General features: G+C 40.0%; 3 pseudogenes across 1 annotated transcript; all 3 read left to right on the top strand.

The window, feature by feature from the left end:
* The window catches only part of LOC102975808 (40S ribosomal protein SA-like), a 28,668-nt pseudogene extending 22,763 nt beyond the window's left edge, over positions 1-5,905 (top strand).
* The window catches only part of LOC102982128 (ADP-ribosylhydrolase ARH3-like), a 117,405-nt pseudogene that overhangs the window by 22,736 nt on the left and 78,839 nt on the right, over positions 1-15,830 (top strand).
* LOC102975514 (40S ribosomal protein S12-like) lies at positions 12,179-14,170 on the top strand (annotated as a pseudogene). The gene has a single exon (XR_002891562.3). The product of XR_002891562.3 is annotated as a 40S ribosomal protein S12-like (transcript).

The raw sequence follows: 15,830 nt of genomic DNA, 5'->3' as shown, positions 1-15,830 counted from the left end.
AGAAAATTAGTTTGTGTAACTTTTCTTCATAGCTCATGGTTTCTAAACCGATTGGTCTCCAGTAGACACTTATTTTGTATTGTCTATATAAAGATGTAACACCTAGATCCAGGCATTTAGTGCTGTTCTGATCCACATAGAATAGAATGACACTAAAACTTTCCTAACTCTGGAACCATACTGTTATTTCACAGTCCTGTTATATATTTTCTTATTTATGTTCTTACTCAGAGCTGTTGTCTTTGGCACGTGCCTGGCACCTCGCTTGGGCTGCTCTGTATCTTAGATTTTTTTACATCCTATCCTACAGATTCATGCTTGTTGGTGTAAGTGGTAGGCAGAAATCAGCCAATTTACTAGTACGTTGGTAGGTTGATGTGATGCTACACCCAGGAATAGTTCCAGATTAACTGGAAAAACTGACTACATTAATTGGAATTTTAAAGGCAGGATTTTCATTCTGTTTTAGATTTTGAGGGGTAATCCAATAGTTAACCGTGCTGTTCACAATATTCTCATTACTGTGTACCCTACATTTATTGATTTCAGAAAGTGTTGGTGGGGATCCATGTTCAAGATATTAAGCCCTGAACTAACAAGTAATAGCTTCAAGTAGTGTTGACGCCTAAAAAGTTTTCCGAGAAAAAAAAAAACCTACCTTATCTTTGTGTTTGTTTTCTAGAATTGACCATAAGGATGTTAGAGGGTCTTTTTTTAAACTTATGTGGTAGAAGAATGAGTTACAGTGTTGATTACAGATCTTCATTGCAGACCCTCAGTTTATGAGGTTAGAGAGTGATTTATAATGTTGACTATAGGTCAGATTGTCTTTGAGAAAGCTGTGCTTTCAACACCACAGGATTAAAAGGAAGAACCGAAAGGAAAAACAGTATATTAAAAACGACTCTCCTCCCAGCTCCTATTCTCAAACCCCACTCTCCCCAATATCCTGGTTTATAAACCACTGGAAAATTGATGCTGGTGACTGATGGTCTTTGCCTCCATGTGCTGACTTCCTTCCCTACCGTTTTACTTTTCCCAAGCTTCTCCGTCTGTGCTCATAACTTTCACTCAACGCTGGTTGTATCAGGATTATTAAACTGGCTGGGTCCTGCTTTGTGGTCTCTTCGAAAGGAAACATAGCTACAGCCAAAAGACAATGGAGGAAATGTCACTTTCCTGGTTTTAGCACCACATTGCTAAGGGAGTTACACTGTGTCATGAAAATTTGGTTACCTGATTTCCAAGACCTCACTCATGGATGTAACCCTCAGGAAATATCAATGAAGGCAAGAATCCAAGAAAGCCATATTCAACTCCCCGAAGGGAGTTATATTTTTAAGATAGTAAACTTTGAAATGTATTATGTATGATCCTTTTAAACATTATAACTGATTTCCTGATTATAGAGAGTGAAGTGGCCAAAAACACAAATAAAAATACAGAAGATAATAGTTTGGAAAAACTGCCATTTAAGTATTCATACTGACTGGATGTGGCAATAATGTATACTGCAAATTTTTTCATAAATTAATTAGACATTTATTTTAGATTTTAAATGTTCTTAGTTTTATTCCAACCTCTTCCCTCATCCCAGAGTTTTCAAATTGACAAAAACTTTCTTAATTGTACCTCTACCTAACATGGATAATTTAGAAATTAGAAATTCTAATTCATCTGGTATAGAACCAAGTTACCAACATAAATGTGTGATATTATTTTTCAGAAAAAATTATTCTCCTGGGAAAAACCTATTGACAATGATAAACTGCCCAGATTTTATACTTTTTTTTTTTTTTTTTTTTGGTGGTATGCGGGCCTCCCTCTGCTGTGGCCTCTCCCGTTGCGGAGCACAGGCTCCGGACGCGCAGGCCCAGCGGCCATGGCTCACGGGCCCAGCCGCTCCGCGGCATGTGGGATCTTCCCGGACCGGGGCGCGAACCCGCGTCCCCTGTATCGGCAGGCGGACTCTCAACCACTGCGCCACCAGGGAAGCCCCAGATTTTATTCTTATAGTAGGTAATATAATCAGAACATTTGGGGGAGTCAAGTCCTTAATAAATGTAAAATATTTCTTTGGAGGAGTCTATTGACAAATTATAAGGATCTTCAAATGTGCCCCACTGTACAAATAGGCTGTATTTCCACTGAACTTGCCTAAAGACCTTGTAAACTAAAAATATCCCCAAAGTCGAGTGGTTTTTCAGTGTCAGTAACAATAAGTAGATAAAACTTGAGTCACATAAGAACTCCTTAAGTGTATACATGTTTTTCATTATCATAATTTGCTTTTTAAAAGGCATATCTATATTAAATGTATGTGTGAAACAGAATTGCCTTCTGGAAAGAGCTAACCAAATACTGAAGTGTAGGCCAGAGATGATCTTGAGGTGTGAGCTCTGGATGGTAGAGGACATTACAGGAAAGGCCAATCACCAGAGAGCTGGAGTGGCATTTGGAATTATTGTTGATTGTCCCTCCTACGTTTTTAGTTTCTCTGATTCATTAGGTAACAGAGTGAAAATTTTTATTTTGATCAGGGAAAAAAGATCTGTGGCAACTCAAACATGGGTTAGATTTCAGTTAATCTTTGTTCTGTGAACAATTAACTCATTAAAAGCAGTGAACAGGATTATAATAGAAATGTGTGCTTTAGCATCAGACTAAAAATCTTGCAGCTATCAAAATGAATCTTTCCAGATAGTCACCGTGTTACTTATAAGTCTTCCCTAGTCTTTTCATCCAACTGGAATTTTTCACTTAGAACTCAATCAACACTTTCTCTCTTCCTAGTTCTGAAACCAATACAACCCATTCTTAAAACCAAAACCAAAACCAAAAAAAAAAAACAAACAAACCAAACTTCTATAGTTTTGATACTTGCTTATGCCAGTGTAATGTACGAATTTTGTTTATTCCTAACATTCAAGTTCTCTATTTAGATCAGCTGTGCTCCTTTCCATCCTTGCCTTAGATCCCAGTTCTGGGTGGCACAGGCACCAAAGCTTGGTGCAGGCAACAGTGGGGATTAGGGGTGGTGGGTAAGGGAGGCTCAGAAATGGGCCATTAGCCGGGAGCTGATAGACTCTCAGGTCAAAGTGACATTAAGGAAGTGAATCCTTTAACTCTTATGTCCCCAAATCTCCTCTCTTCCTAGTTGTTTCCCCACCCTGGGAGAGGGCCAGTTATGAGACCAAATCCAAACAGGGACAAGATAATATAGTAGTCCAGGTCCCCTCCAGCCGTGGAAAACAATGGAAACTCAGAGGACTAAGATGGGAGCTGTCCAGGATTAAGGTGAGGAGTACTCAGTGTTAGAGGCAGAGCTGGATCCTTCAAGCATTTCTTTTGGAAACTTCGCTTGGAATAAAAAGAACAGGACCTAATCCCAAAGATTTGCAACTTGGATAACAATGTGGGAACCATGAGGTATTTGGATGGGTAGGAAGGAATGTGGCTTCCCTGGGTAGCTGGAAGAACATACAGTAACTTCTGAACATTGTCAAAACTCCTCATTCTGGTCCATGGTTAGTCCCTCTCCTTCCATGTCTCACTGCAACCCCAGAAGCCTACCAGATAATTCTGTACACTGATTTCTGGATTTCTCCCTTGTCGTGGATGCCAAGATGCTGATTTTTATTAAAAGAATTACAGTCAAATACTGCCACATTTTCCTCAAATACCTGAATAATTGTAGCAAGAGGCCACTAAGAGAACGGTTTTAGTCTCAATACACGTTGAATTAGGGAAGGTAAGAAGGGTATGTATGCCCCCTCCCCAACTATTCTTAACTGAGGTCCTGTGTTGAACCTTTCTTTCAGAACTGCTGCAACACAAAAAAAGTGCTACCTCGCTTCATCCTCTTACCCTTCTTACCTTCCCTAGGCCTTTGTCAGCCTCACCTGGATTTCTCCTCAGTGGCTTCCCTGACTCCAGTTTTGCTACTCTCCAAGCCAAACTGCATTTCTGCTAGACAGGTAAATTTCCTAAACCTCTATGATGACCTATATGGGAAAAGAATCTAAAAAAGAGTAGATATATGTATATGTATATCTGATTCACTTTTCTGTACAGCAGAAACTAACACGACATTGTAAATCAGCTATACTCCAATAAAAATTAAAAAAAAAATAATCGGCTTTGGGGAGGGACAATCATGGCGCTCCACCCTGGGAGAAGAAACCGACTTTATACATTTGGAGAAAGCAACTCAGTGTCTTGATTTTGTGTGATGAATCTGCATGACACAGCTAGTTTCATTACTGAGGCTTTGGGCTCCAGCTGGCTCTACTAACAGGTATTCTGAAAAGGTTTTTTTAAGAAATTAACTCCATGGAATATTGAGGCCTGTCACCTCTCTGTTGGTTCTAATCTTTCTGACATGATTTTACTTGCCAAGAGTATGCACGTCAGTTTTATATTCATCACTTTGGTTGAAAATGTTTGGAGCAGGAAAACCAATTCTATGGCTGGGGCTTTCTAGGTGCATGGATTTCAGTGGCCTCAGATGGTTACCACACCATAATTCCTGCAAGCTCCCAAGCTTCTTGTCCTTGAAGTTCCTTAAAAGCAAGCCTCAAAACCCTAGGAGATAACGTAAGCAATTGGTCAGCCTTCTACTGTCCACTCTTCTTGATCCTAAACTAAATTAGCATGATCTCATTTATTCTCCAACTTTTTATTGACAGCCTATTATGTATCAGGTTTACCCCCATGGAAAACACAGGGTAGTGAGAAAGTCAAATAACCAGACTGGCAATAAAATAAAGCCTCATACATACCATGACAGGTGCAGTGTAGGTTAGGGCTCTGGACCCAGACTGCATTTGAACTCTACTGGCTGTGTAATGTTGGCCAAGTAACTTAACATCTCTGTGTCTCAGTTTTGCTATCTGTAAATGAAAATAATAATAGCACCGCCTTTCCACGCTACCCAGACAGGGGTCCATATGGCTTGTTCTGCATTCTCACTGTAACTTAAAGGGAGGCTCTCACAATGTCCAGAGCCCTTGATGTCCTGAAAATGAAGGAGGAGGATGTCCTCATTCCTTGCAGCAGGAACCTACATAGGTGGCACCAACCTTGACTCCCAAATGGAACAGTACATCTACAAAAGGAAAAGTGATGGCATCTACATCATAAATCTGAAGAGGACCTGGGAGAAGCTTCTGTTGGCAGCTCGTGCCACTGTTGCCATTGAAAACCCAGCTGATGTCAGTGTCATATCCTCCAGGAATACTGGCCAGTGAGCTGTGCTGAAGTTTGCTGCTGTCACTGGAGCCACTCCTCTTGCTGGCCGCTTCACTCCTGGAACCTTCACTAACCAGATCCAGGCAGCCTTCTGGGAGCCAAGGCTTCTGGTGGTTATTGATCCCAGGGCTGACCACCAGCCTCTCACAGAGGCCTCTTACGTTAACCTGCCTACCATTGCTCTGTGTAACACAGACTCTTCTCTGCCTTTTGTGGACATTGCCATCCTGTGCAACGACAAGGGAGCTCACTCAGTGGGTCTGATGTGGTGGATGCTTGCCCGGGAAGTTCTGCACGTGCGTGGCACCGTCTCCCGTGAACACCCATGGGAGATCATGCCTGATCTCTACTTCTACAGAGATCCTGAAGAGATTGAAAAGGAAGAGCAGACGGCAGCTGAGAAGGCTGTGACCAAGGAGGAGTTTCAGGGTGAATGGACCGCTCCAGCTCCTGAGTTCACTGCTCCTCAGCCTGAGGTGGCGGACTGGTCCGAAGGTGTGCAGGTGCCCTCTGTGCCTGTTCTGCAGTTCCCCACTGAAGACTGGTCTGCAGCTCCCACAGCTCAGACCACTGAGTGGGTAGGAACAACCACTGGGGGGTCTTAAGCTGTTCTTCCACAAACTCAAAATGGAAACAGGTTGATGGAAAATAAACAGTTTCTAAAGAAAGAAAATAATAATAGCACCTAATTTATAGGATTATCTTGAAAGTTAATTGAAATGATGTAAGAAAAGTGTTTAGAGCAATACCTGGCACAAAGGAAGTACTCAGTAAATATCAGCTAATATATTCCAGCCCAGTGGAAAGGCGGGGTGCAATGAAACAGAGCATGGGCCAGCTGATTATCGTTGGTACAGACTAGTACATATGAGAGTTTGATAGCCGGAGTCCACTTTGACTGGTCATGGCATCTGTCCTGATTGGTCAGTATGTCCATTTTGATTGGTGGGGAATTAATTGTGCTGTATGGGTTGTTTATTTATATCATCCCAGAGTCTAAATCATTGGTCCTGAAACATTAATATACACTAGAATAAGTGGAATGCTTGCTAAATATGTGGTTTCTTGGACCCCAACCCAGAGAGTTTGATTCAGTTAACATGGAGTGGACCCAGAAATATTTTATACAAGCACTGCAGGTCTGCTGTCTGAGAAACTCTGATTTGGAGGGTCAGGGAAGGTCATCTAGAAGAAGTAACATTTAAACCAAGATCTGAAATTCTAGTTCCTGTAGGCAAGGAGGTAGAGAGAGCAGAATGGAGTAGTAGATTATTCTTCTCAGAGGGAACATTGTGGGCAAAGGCACAGAAGTTAAGGGAGAGAAAAGTTCAGAATGGCTGCAGTATTGAGTATCTTTGGGACAACAAATAGGAAATCACTTCACATATTTTAAGGAAGGGTGACAGGATTGTATTCACACACCGGAAGAGCTCTGGTTTTGTGCAAATGGGAGAAGTCCAGCAAGTCAGATGCAGGAGGCCAGCCAGTGGGTTCGCTAGTGAAAACTGTTACCTTGACAGGTGGCCTGTCTTCTGTCCTCACTCTTGCACTTGGCACTCTCCCTGACTCCTCTCTCCTTGACCCCCTGGACCTCTCTTGACTCGCTTAGCCACTCAGGTCTTATTGGCTTTCTTCACATCAGGTGTGGCCTCCCTGCTCCTGTCTCTGGCAAGAAAGATGCCCTGGTCTCAGTGCCTGGTCACATGGGTGCCTGAGGAAGAAGAGAAAGAGGAGGGAGAGGGTGGAGGTGACTCTAATGTAAGATGTGAGAGGGCAGGTCATGTCCATCTCTTTGTGGCTACAGAAGTGGCAACGTGTAGCAATAGCGTCTAGGGGAGTAGTATATAGTAGGTGCTCAGCAAATACTTGCTGAAAGAAGGAGAGCTCTGTCTGCAACAGTGGACCCATCCATAAATACCCGAGGGTAATTCTAACTGCTACAACCTTGTTATTGTCAATGAGGAGTCTTTTTTTTTTTTTTTTTTTTTTTTTTACGGTACGCGGGCCTCTCACTGTTGTGGCCTCTCCCGTTGCGGAGCACAGGCTCTGCAGCCATGGCTCACGGGCCCAGCCGCTCCGCGGCATGCGGGATCATCCCGGACCTGGGCACGAACCCGCGTCCCCTGCATCGGCAGGCGGACTCTCAACCACTGCGCCACCAGGGAAGCCCTAGGAGTCATTTTAATTCATCCATTTGATCATACTTTCTTCTCTTTTTTTCTCCTTATTCTTTGCATATTTCCTAACAGGGAAAGGCGGTTGGACATCATTTTTTCATTAGTTAGTCAACCTCAGAATGTTGTTATTTTAGCAATGCATGTTATCCTGCTGTTATATCTTTGGCTTTTTGGAATTACTTTGCCAAAGCAGAGAAAGTACAAATCCTAGAAACCTGTTACTCTCTAAACTTGCTTCATAAGCCAATCCAGAGTCATTTTCCACAATGGGATTGAGAAAGAAAGGTCAGTAAAGCAGCGTAGCACTTACTAGCTTACCCTTCAGATCCCATCCTTCAGCTAGCACTTTGGTGCAGGATCCCAGGAGGGCAAGACGTAGAGAATGGGGGTTAAATAAACTTCTAAAATGCTATAATTTTCCAAGGGCCATGCTTTAAAACCCTGGGATTAGTCCCTGGAAAATCATTTATTCAATTATTAAGGCAAAGTAAAGTTATGGATAATGCTTTTTCCTCCACCTGACTGGATATTTGCTAAAGCTGAGTTGTACCCATTGGCAATAGGGATTAGGAAGCTTCTGCTATTAAGTGCCAACTGTGTGTTTAATTGTTACTGCAAGAAAAATAGAATTTACTGGTAAACTGCAGAATTTGAAACAAAGTACCCTTTTTACTTTTGTAGGAATGTGGATGCTAACCAAATGTGTCCGCATGGTTTCAATTAAGTGGAGGAATGTTAAATGTAAAGCTAAATTGATGAAAATAACCAAACTTTCTGACAAACCAATAAATTGGAGTCTAGAACTCATTGCCCATACTGTATGGCAGCCAGAGAAACATTGCTAGATCATCAATTTTTACTTAATTTTTTTAGTTAGTTTATACTTGAAAAGAAAAAAGGAGTGCTAGGCAAGTAATTTAAATTCTTCCCAGCTATAAACAGAATATGCACATTGGATGTGGACTTTATTCTTCACTCTATGCAATTGAACTGATTGTTTATTCCTTTAGCAATTTCCTCAGAGAAATTTTCGGAAACCTAAGACAAAGTTTTCAGGGAACTTTCATGTCAACGTTTTGGCAAATGATCTGGCAAAATGCTAGTCACTGGACTATTTTTCTAAACTCCTCCGACTGCTCCATAGCAATCCTTAGTCTTTTAAAATAATGTTTTAATTTTCCTTCCCTCAAATTTTTTTACTCCTTCAAGTTGCTGTCATGGTGAGATGACAATGTTCTCAAAAAATTATGAGTTTGGAGAAAATTCTAAATTTCTTGCTGAAGACAGGATAAAATTACACAGAATCTAACTCTGTGCACATTTCTGCATATGTCAGAAATTTCTAGTATAGAAATTTACCTCTGAATAGGTCTTTTTATTTTGTGGGTAATGGCAGGAAAGAAACAGTTTAAACAAAAAAAAATGTGGAAGCTAGGGCCATCATCTTTACTGTTGTGGTCTTCGTGTGATGTGAAATGGGCACTCCTCGCTGAATCATGGCCCGCGAACCCTGTCCCCACACCTCGGTCCCCATCGCCCTACAGGTTCAGAGGCCTCCTGAGATCCTCTTGCTTAGAAAGTAGAACTGCCGCCAAATGTGGGGCGGAGTCTCTTGGTTTTCATGGCCCTGGCTCAGGTTCAGAGGTTGCCAGATGGACCCTGTGTTCTAATTTGGTGAATTCCCAGCCAAGAGCCTATTCACAACCTATTTTATGCTGTAATTTTAACAACAGTTTTTTTTTTTTTTTTAATTAGATGATCATTCGGCACATGTTTTTGGTGACCACTCAATAAGTGTTATTTTTGCCAAATTACTTTTTGGGCACTGTCATGAAATGGCTCCTTTAAATGCTTTCAGATCAAGTTTTCAAACCTTTTTTTCAAACTCACCCCAAATTTTAAATCAGACATAATTAAATATATTACATATTTACATTAGACTCTATTTCAAATTTTCACTACCTATTTAAATGGCATCCAGAGGGGGAAAATAAAGTAATCTTGTCTGAGAGTAGGTAACACAGTTTTCCCTAAATTTACCTTTGGATCTAGTTGTTTCTAATGGTTCTGACTTTACTCAATTAATATTGCTGCTACCACCCCATTAGCTGCTATATTTAGTATGTATTAAGATGCTCTGTTGGTAATAAAGTATTTGAGCATTTTATGTAATGATAACCATCCTAAAGTTGTATCATCTGCACATTTTGACTAGCTTAAACCTCTAAGGTATTCATTCACATCACAGATAAAAATGTTGTACATTTGAGTCCCGTGATGAGCCACTGAACATCTCCCTCCAAGTTCAGCTGATCTGAAAATACTTATTGTGCATTCTCTGCTCAGCCTTGGGATGCAAAGATAAAGAATATTACATGATCTCTGCCCTATTTAGAGTTCAATAGGGATGATAGTAATGCACTGATTGATAAATATATTCCAGCCAGCTATGAATCCATTTAATGTTATATTCCTTAGGTCACATTCCTGATTCTTTCAATTTATTAAGTGGCTTCTATATATCAGGCAATATGATAGGTCTTGGGAAAAAAATAAAATATGGTCTGTGATCATTATTTCATCTACAAATTTATCCTGAAAGACTGTATCAAGGGTTTTGCTATAATCAGTATCCACTATGCCAGTTGATTTAGGATAGTTTCCACCATGTGGCTTTACTAAAGTCGTATAGCCATGGCTTGTAGAGAGCAAGCCTAGCTCTCAAGTTTAGGATGGTACCTGAAGCTTTCTGATACTCTGTCTCCTTAGACATCCCTTTGACTTTATCAACCTCTTTTGTAGGTTTTATATTTTTCTTATTACTTTATTTTTAGAAAACTCCATCGTATATTTGTATTTTTTTAATATATAAATTTATTTATTTATTTAAGTTATTTATTGATTTTTGGCTGCGTTGGGTTCATTGCTGCGCACGGGCTTTCTCTAGTTGCAGCGAGTGGGTCTACTCTTCATTGTGGTGCGCAGGCTTCTTATTGTGGTGGCTTCTCGTTGCGGAGCACGGGCTCTAGGCACGTATGCTTCAGTAGTCGTGGCACGCAGGCTCAGTAGTTATGGCTTGAGGGCTGTAGAGCACAGGCTCAGCAGTTGTGGTGCATGGGTTTAGTTGCTCCGTGGCATGTGGGATCTTCCCGGACCAGGGCTCGAACCCGTGTCCCCTGCATTAGCAGGCGGATTCTTAACCACTGTGCCACCAGGGAAGTCCTGTATATTTGTATTTCTCATTCATCCTTTCTTCTCTAGTCTTTCAAAACTCCCTGCTCTCCAGTTCTATCCAGGACTTCTCAATTTTCACACTAGTGTTCAACCTTAAGTCATTTTATCACCCATTCCAACATTAGTACTTTCAAGAGATATGTAAGGACATCTAATAAATGTGTTGGGCATGATATTTATCAGTTGTTGTACATTATCACTCTCATTATACATTTGCTTTAAATATACCTGAGATCACTTTTGTCTCTAGCCAGAAGAAGTTGTCATGTGTAATATGGGGTAAGAAACGTTACTCTTTACACCACAGAATCAAGGCCTGATAAATGCAAGGTTACTATGAGGATGGTGGAGCAGTGTATTTCAGAGAGGTTTTCAGGAAGGTCTTAATGTAACATTCTGCACTAAAATACCATTAAGCCCACTTCATCCAATTTGCCCTTCAAGGCCCATTTAGAGTACTTATGAACCTTCCCATCACAGCATAAGAGTTAATACAGTTTAGAAGCTTTTCCACTTGAGGGATGGTCAACCGTTTTATAATCCTTTAATTACAATTCTGTGCTGTCATTTTGGTGCAGAAGTGTTAACATTCGGATCCAACAATCATTTATTATTGAGGGCCTATTGAGTATAGGTGCTCTAATAGGCACTTTCATAATAAATTGTTATTCTCTATTTCAACAAGTATATTGAGAACTTATTATGTGTCAAGTTTGTGTACTATATGGAAGATTTGATATTTTGTCTAAAATCTTGGGAGAATCCTATTGAATGTAAAATATGAAGTTAAAGCCTCTAAGAAAGTTCTTTGTGTTTATTTTACCAAAATAATTGTGTGAAAGTTTCCCATATTCCAGAATCTTAGATACAGAACAACAACAAAACAAAGTGAGAAACTTTTATTATAGGAATATTGTTAATATTTTTATTTGATTTTCTCAACAGAATACAGAATAAAGCAAAGATCATGTATGAGAGAAATATATACATTTTTCCTTTTTACATTTTTTCTTTTATTTTTGTCTTTTTTCTGCTTGAAAGTCACAATAATGTACAATGAATATAAATTTACAACATATTTAATACTTTTGTATTTTATATGAATTTTAATGTCAATATTCAAATTCAAACAGTGGTTTGGATGAATCCAATTTATATATGAATGACTCAATTTTGGTCACCAGGAAACTTGTGTAACTCACTTTTTGGTGGATTCCCTTATATTCGCCTTTCAAAAGTGCTGACTTGTCAGTGTTGGTTAAATTCTAAAAAGAGATCAGCATGGAACTCAGAATAGGCTCACAACTCAGATAGAAAACCTTGTTCCCAGTTCTAATTTAGGCTGTAATATTAGCCATATTCTTTTGCTTCTCCATATTTAGCACTGGTAAATTTCTATTGAATAACAATCTATAGGGATTCACTAAAAATAATTTTAATTTTAAGAAGTTTAAAATAATAATAAAAAACAATAACAGCAACATCAGTTATATTAGCTAATATTTATAACACTAATTGTTTTAAATATACCCTCTTTTTATCCTTAAAGCACTTTATGATTGTAGGTTATCAATATTATCTCCATTTTGCAGCTGAAGAAACTGAGGTTTCAAGAGGTTAGATATCTGCCATGTTCTTAATGCATATTTTATTGAGCCTCCTTTGGATCTTTCTCTCCATTTGTCTTGTATGAATATTACAGTGATAATAGGTATACCTAAAAATCTAAAACCAGTTCTCATCACCATTGTTTGAAAGGTTTTGTGTAAATATGTGTGTGTGTGTGTGTGTGTATTCATACAAATGCTTACCTAAATAGTGTATAGAATCTGATGTAACATATAAAAATACTAAAGAAATGCTAGATTTGAAATTAAAAATAATATTGTTCAATTGTTAGTAGCATCAAAGAAACATTTGAAAATAATATTATAGAAGGTTAAACAAATGGGAGAGGGGTTATAATCTCAGGCAGTTTTTGAGATTTAGCGAGAAACCAGTAGGGTCCTTGGGACAGCCTTTAGAAAATGCTTTTGCACAGGATGACCTCTTTTTTTTCCTTCGGGCTGTAACAAAGGGCATTTTGTTAATAGAGCAATTTATGTCAAATCCTTTTTTGAGCCCAGGAAGACCAGATTTTTTCTCCCAGGTTGTATTTCTCTCATCCTTCTAAGGCCAAGGTTTGAAAAAAATCTCTAAAAGCAAGATTCAATAAATACATGGGCTTGCTAGAAATATTTAGTCACTTGGTCTTGTGATTGCGGCAAATCATTCACTTGAGCAGAACCCAAAGGGCTTGTATTTCCCGTTATGGGAAATACAATCTGGGTAAGATGGAGAAGGTTCTTTAAGGGGAGAGGTTTGTGGGTCACTTCAAAGTTGCGCATGCTTACCTGGGGTTCTCTCCTTGAGGAAACTCAGTTAGCATCAGCGTCCATATTTCTATTTTTAGTTTAGAATGCTCATTTCTCCTCCCCACTCAGCCCTCCCTTCCTGTTTTGTTTTTTTTGTTTTTTTGTTTTTTTTGTTTTTTCTGATAGTTTTGCAGACTCAAAATGCCTCTCTCGGGACACAGTGCAGAGGTCTGGGATGTGATGCTGAACGACCAGCAGTGATTTAGAACAATCAGGACCCCCTGGATGTATTTTTATACTTTACCAGCAGTTTGATAACTAAGGACTATAAACTTTGAACGGTGATTCCAAGTCCCCATAGGCTGTCAGGCTTACAATTCACCTTCCACACTATTTTATAGAGAATGACACTAGCTCCTGCCTTTTAAAAAAAAGTACCTTCTGGTTCATTAGAAATATTGAAACATGATATGTTATAAATGTTGAAAAACTTATGATGGTTGACAGTATTCTTATGTATAAATTCCTTTTTAGGATGGCCTTTCCTTATTTGTTACTTACAGTAGCAAATAATCAGCCCAAATAAGTTATTTGAATGTACATATCCATCACATAAAACCCATTAAAATACTCATCATAGCTCTTTCCCTGCCGCCGCAGAGTCGCGCGGAGGCGCGGGTGCACTCAAGATTCAGCTCCACCTGTAACCCACCGCCATGGCCGAGAAAGGCATTGCTGCTGGGGGTGTAATGGACGTTAATACTGCTCTGGAAGAGGTGCCGAGGCCCGCTTTCGTCCACGATGGCCTAACACATGGAATTCGTGAAGCTGCCAAAGCCTTAGGCAAGCGCCAAGCCCATCTCTGTGTGCTTGCATCCAACTGTGATGAGCCTATGTATGTCAAGTTGGTGGAGGCCCTTGTGCTGAGCACCAAATCAACCTGATTAAGGTTGATGACAAGAAACTAGGGCGATGGGTAGGCCTCTGTAAAACTGACAGAGAGGGAAAACCCCGTAAAGTGGTTGGTTGCAGTTGTGTGGTGGTTAAGGACTATGGCAAAGAGGCTCAGGCCAAGGATGTCATCGAGGAGTACGTCAAATGCAAGAAATGATCAAATAAAAAAACTGGGCTCTTGTTCCTCAAAAAACAAACAAACACACATAAAAACTCGTCATATCCTTTTGGTATAGAGTGAGAATATCTTCTCATGCAAAAAAAAATGGATTCTATTTTGATTTTTAAAATTTAACAAACATTCACTGAGAATTGGCTAAATGCCTTGTACTCTGCTTAAGTTCTGGAGAGTAAAAAACAACAGCTCCTGTAGTCAAGAAGTTTCCAGGCTAGAATATTTCATTTCCACAAAAGTAGTGCTATGTTATTAAGATCACATTAAATATTATAACCAAAAAAAGGCAGTGATTTTCAAGATACGTTCTTAGTGGAACTACTGTTTAAACTGCAGTGTATTAATAGGCAATACTGCAAGGAAGTGTTCTGCAGTCAAGTACGTTTGGAAAATGCTGATTAGTCAAATTTAAATCGGATTCTTTTTGTGCCCCACCTCCAGGAGGTGGGATGATGATCAGCATCCCCAATTTACCTGAGCTCAGAATTCTTAAACACCTCCAGGAGCAGGGTCTTGTGGAAAACAGTTTTTAACAATGAAATATTCATTTTTAATGACTTTAAAACTTTTGTTAAAGGACACTTGCTAAACTAGAAAGTTCCAAGTGACAGTTCTCAGGGGACTGAAAGATCTGCTGCGTGACAGTTTGCTTTCATGGTTGGAGAGCGCCCTGAGCCTGTCAACTTCTTACCTGACATGCTGCTCCTCAGGAAATCCCAGCTCCTGTCTTTTGCCTTGTTTCCTCGGCCAACCCGTAGCCCTCCGATGATAAGAGATGGGAAAAATAGAAAGGGAGTAACCAGGAACGTCACAGAGCGGTGGCAGGTGCACTGACACGAGGGCAAATTCCTTGGCTTGATTTGGAGAGCAGCTGGGTCAGGCATCACCCTATGAATCTCCTGGGGTAACTCAGCTCCATGACACTTTCATAAACCTGAGTATTTATTTTACCAAGTGAGATGTTTCTCTGAGGCTTTGTTTATATACAGGGATAGTGGAGGCAGCTGTGAGGGACGTGGCCAAGACATTCCAGGCACCAGCCCTGGCCTCTTGGATTTTCCTTGAACACAGACGCCTGTTTTAGGGGAGATTTCTAGTGGTGCTTTATAGCTTTCAAAGTGCATTTACATAGTTCATTGCATTTGATCCTCTTATCAACCCCCTGAATTAGCGTGGCAGGAATCCTTTCCACTTTAGAGATGAGCAATTTAGGTTTAGAGATGAAAGCACTTGCCTAGAGTTACATGCTAAGGAAATAACCAAATCAGCATTAGGACACAGGTGCACTGCTTCCCAAGAAGCACCTTGAGATTTAGTAGGTCGATGATGTGGCCAGAGGTTCTGCCTTCCTAACAGTCTCCTAGGTGATTCTGATATGGCTGGTTTCTGCTAGACCATACTTTGGATAGCAAGGTTCTAACCTAATTGCCTTACATAAGTAAAAATTAATTGAAAATGTATGGGCAATTTAATTCCAAAAAGCCATCTTACCAAGATGTCACTTGAGTAACTCTGACTCATCATGGCACTAGATGTGTCTCTGTGGTCACTTAGCTATGCTGCTCATTCCTGTGGCCAGGGATGCTCCTGCCCTATGCTTTTCAATGAACACTCTCTTTTCTTTTCTTTTCTTTTTTTTTTTTTTTTTCTTTTGCGGTACGTGGGCCTCTCACTGCTGTGGCCTCT

The sequence above is a fragment of the Physeter macrocephalus genome, chromosome 10, assembly GCF_002837175.3.
Source record: "Physeter macrocephalus isolate SW-GA chromosome 10, ASM283717v5, whole genome shotgun sequence".
Taxonomy (NCBI): domain Eukaryota; kingdom Metazoa; phylum Chordata; class Mammalia; order Artiodactyla; family Physeteridae; genus Physeter; species Physeter macrocephalus.
The sequence above is the reverse complement of the archived record's forward strand: the minus strand, read 5'-3'. Positions and strand labels throughout refer to the sequence as shown.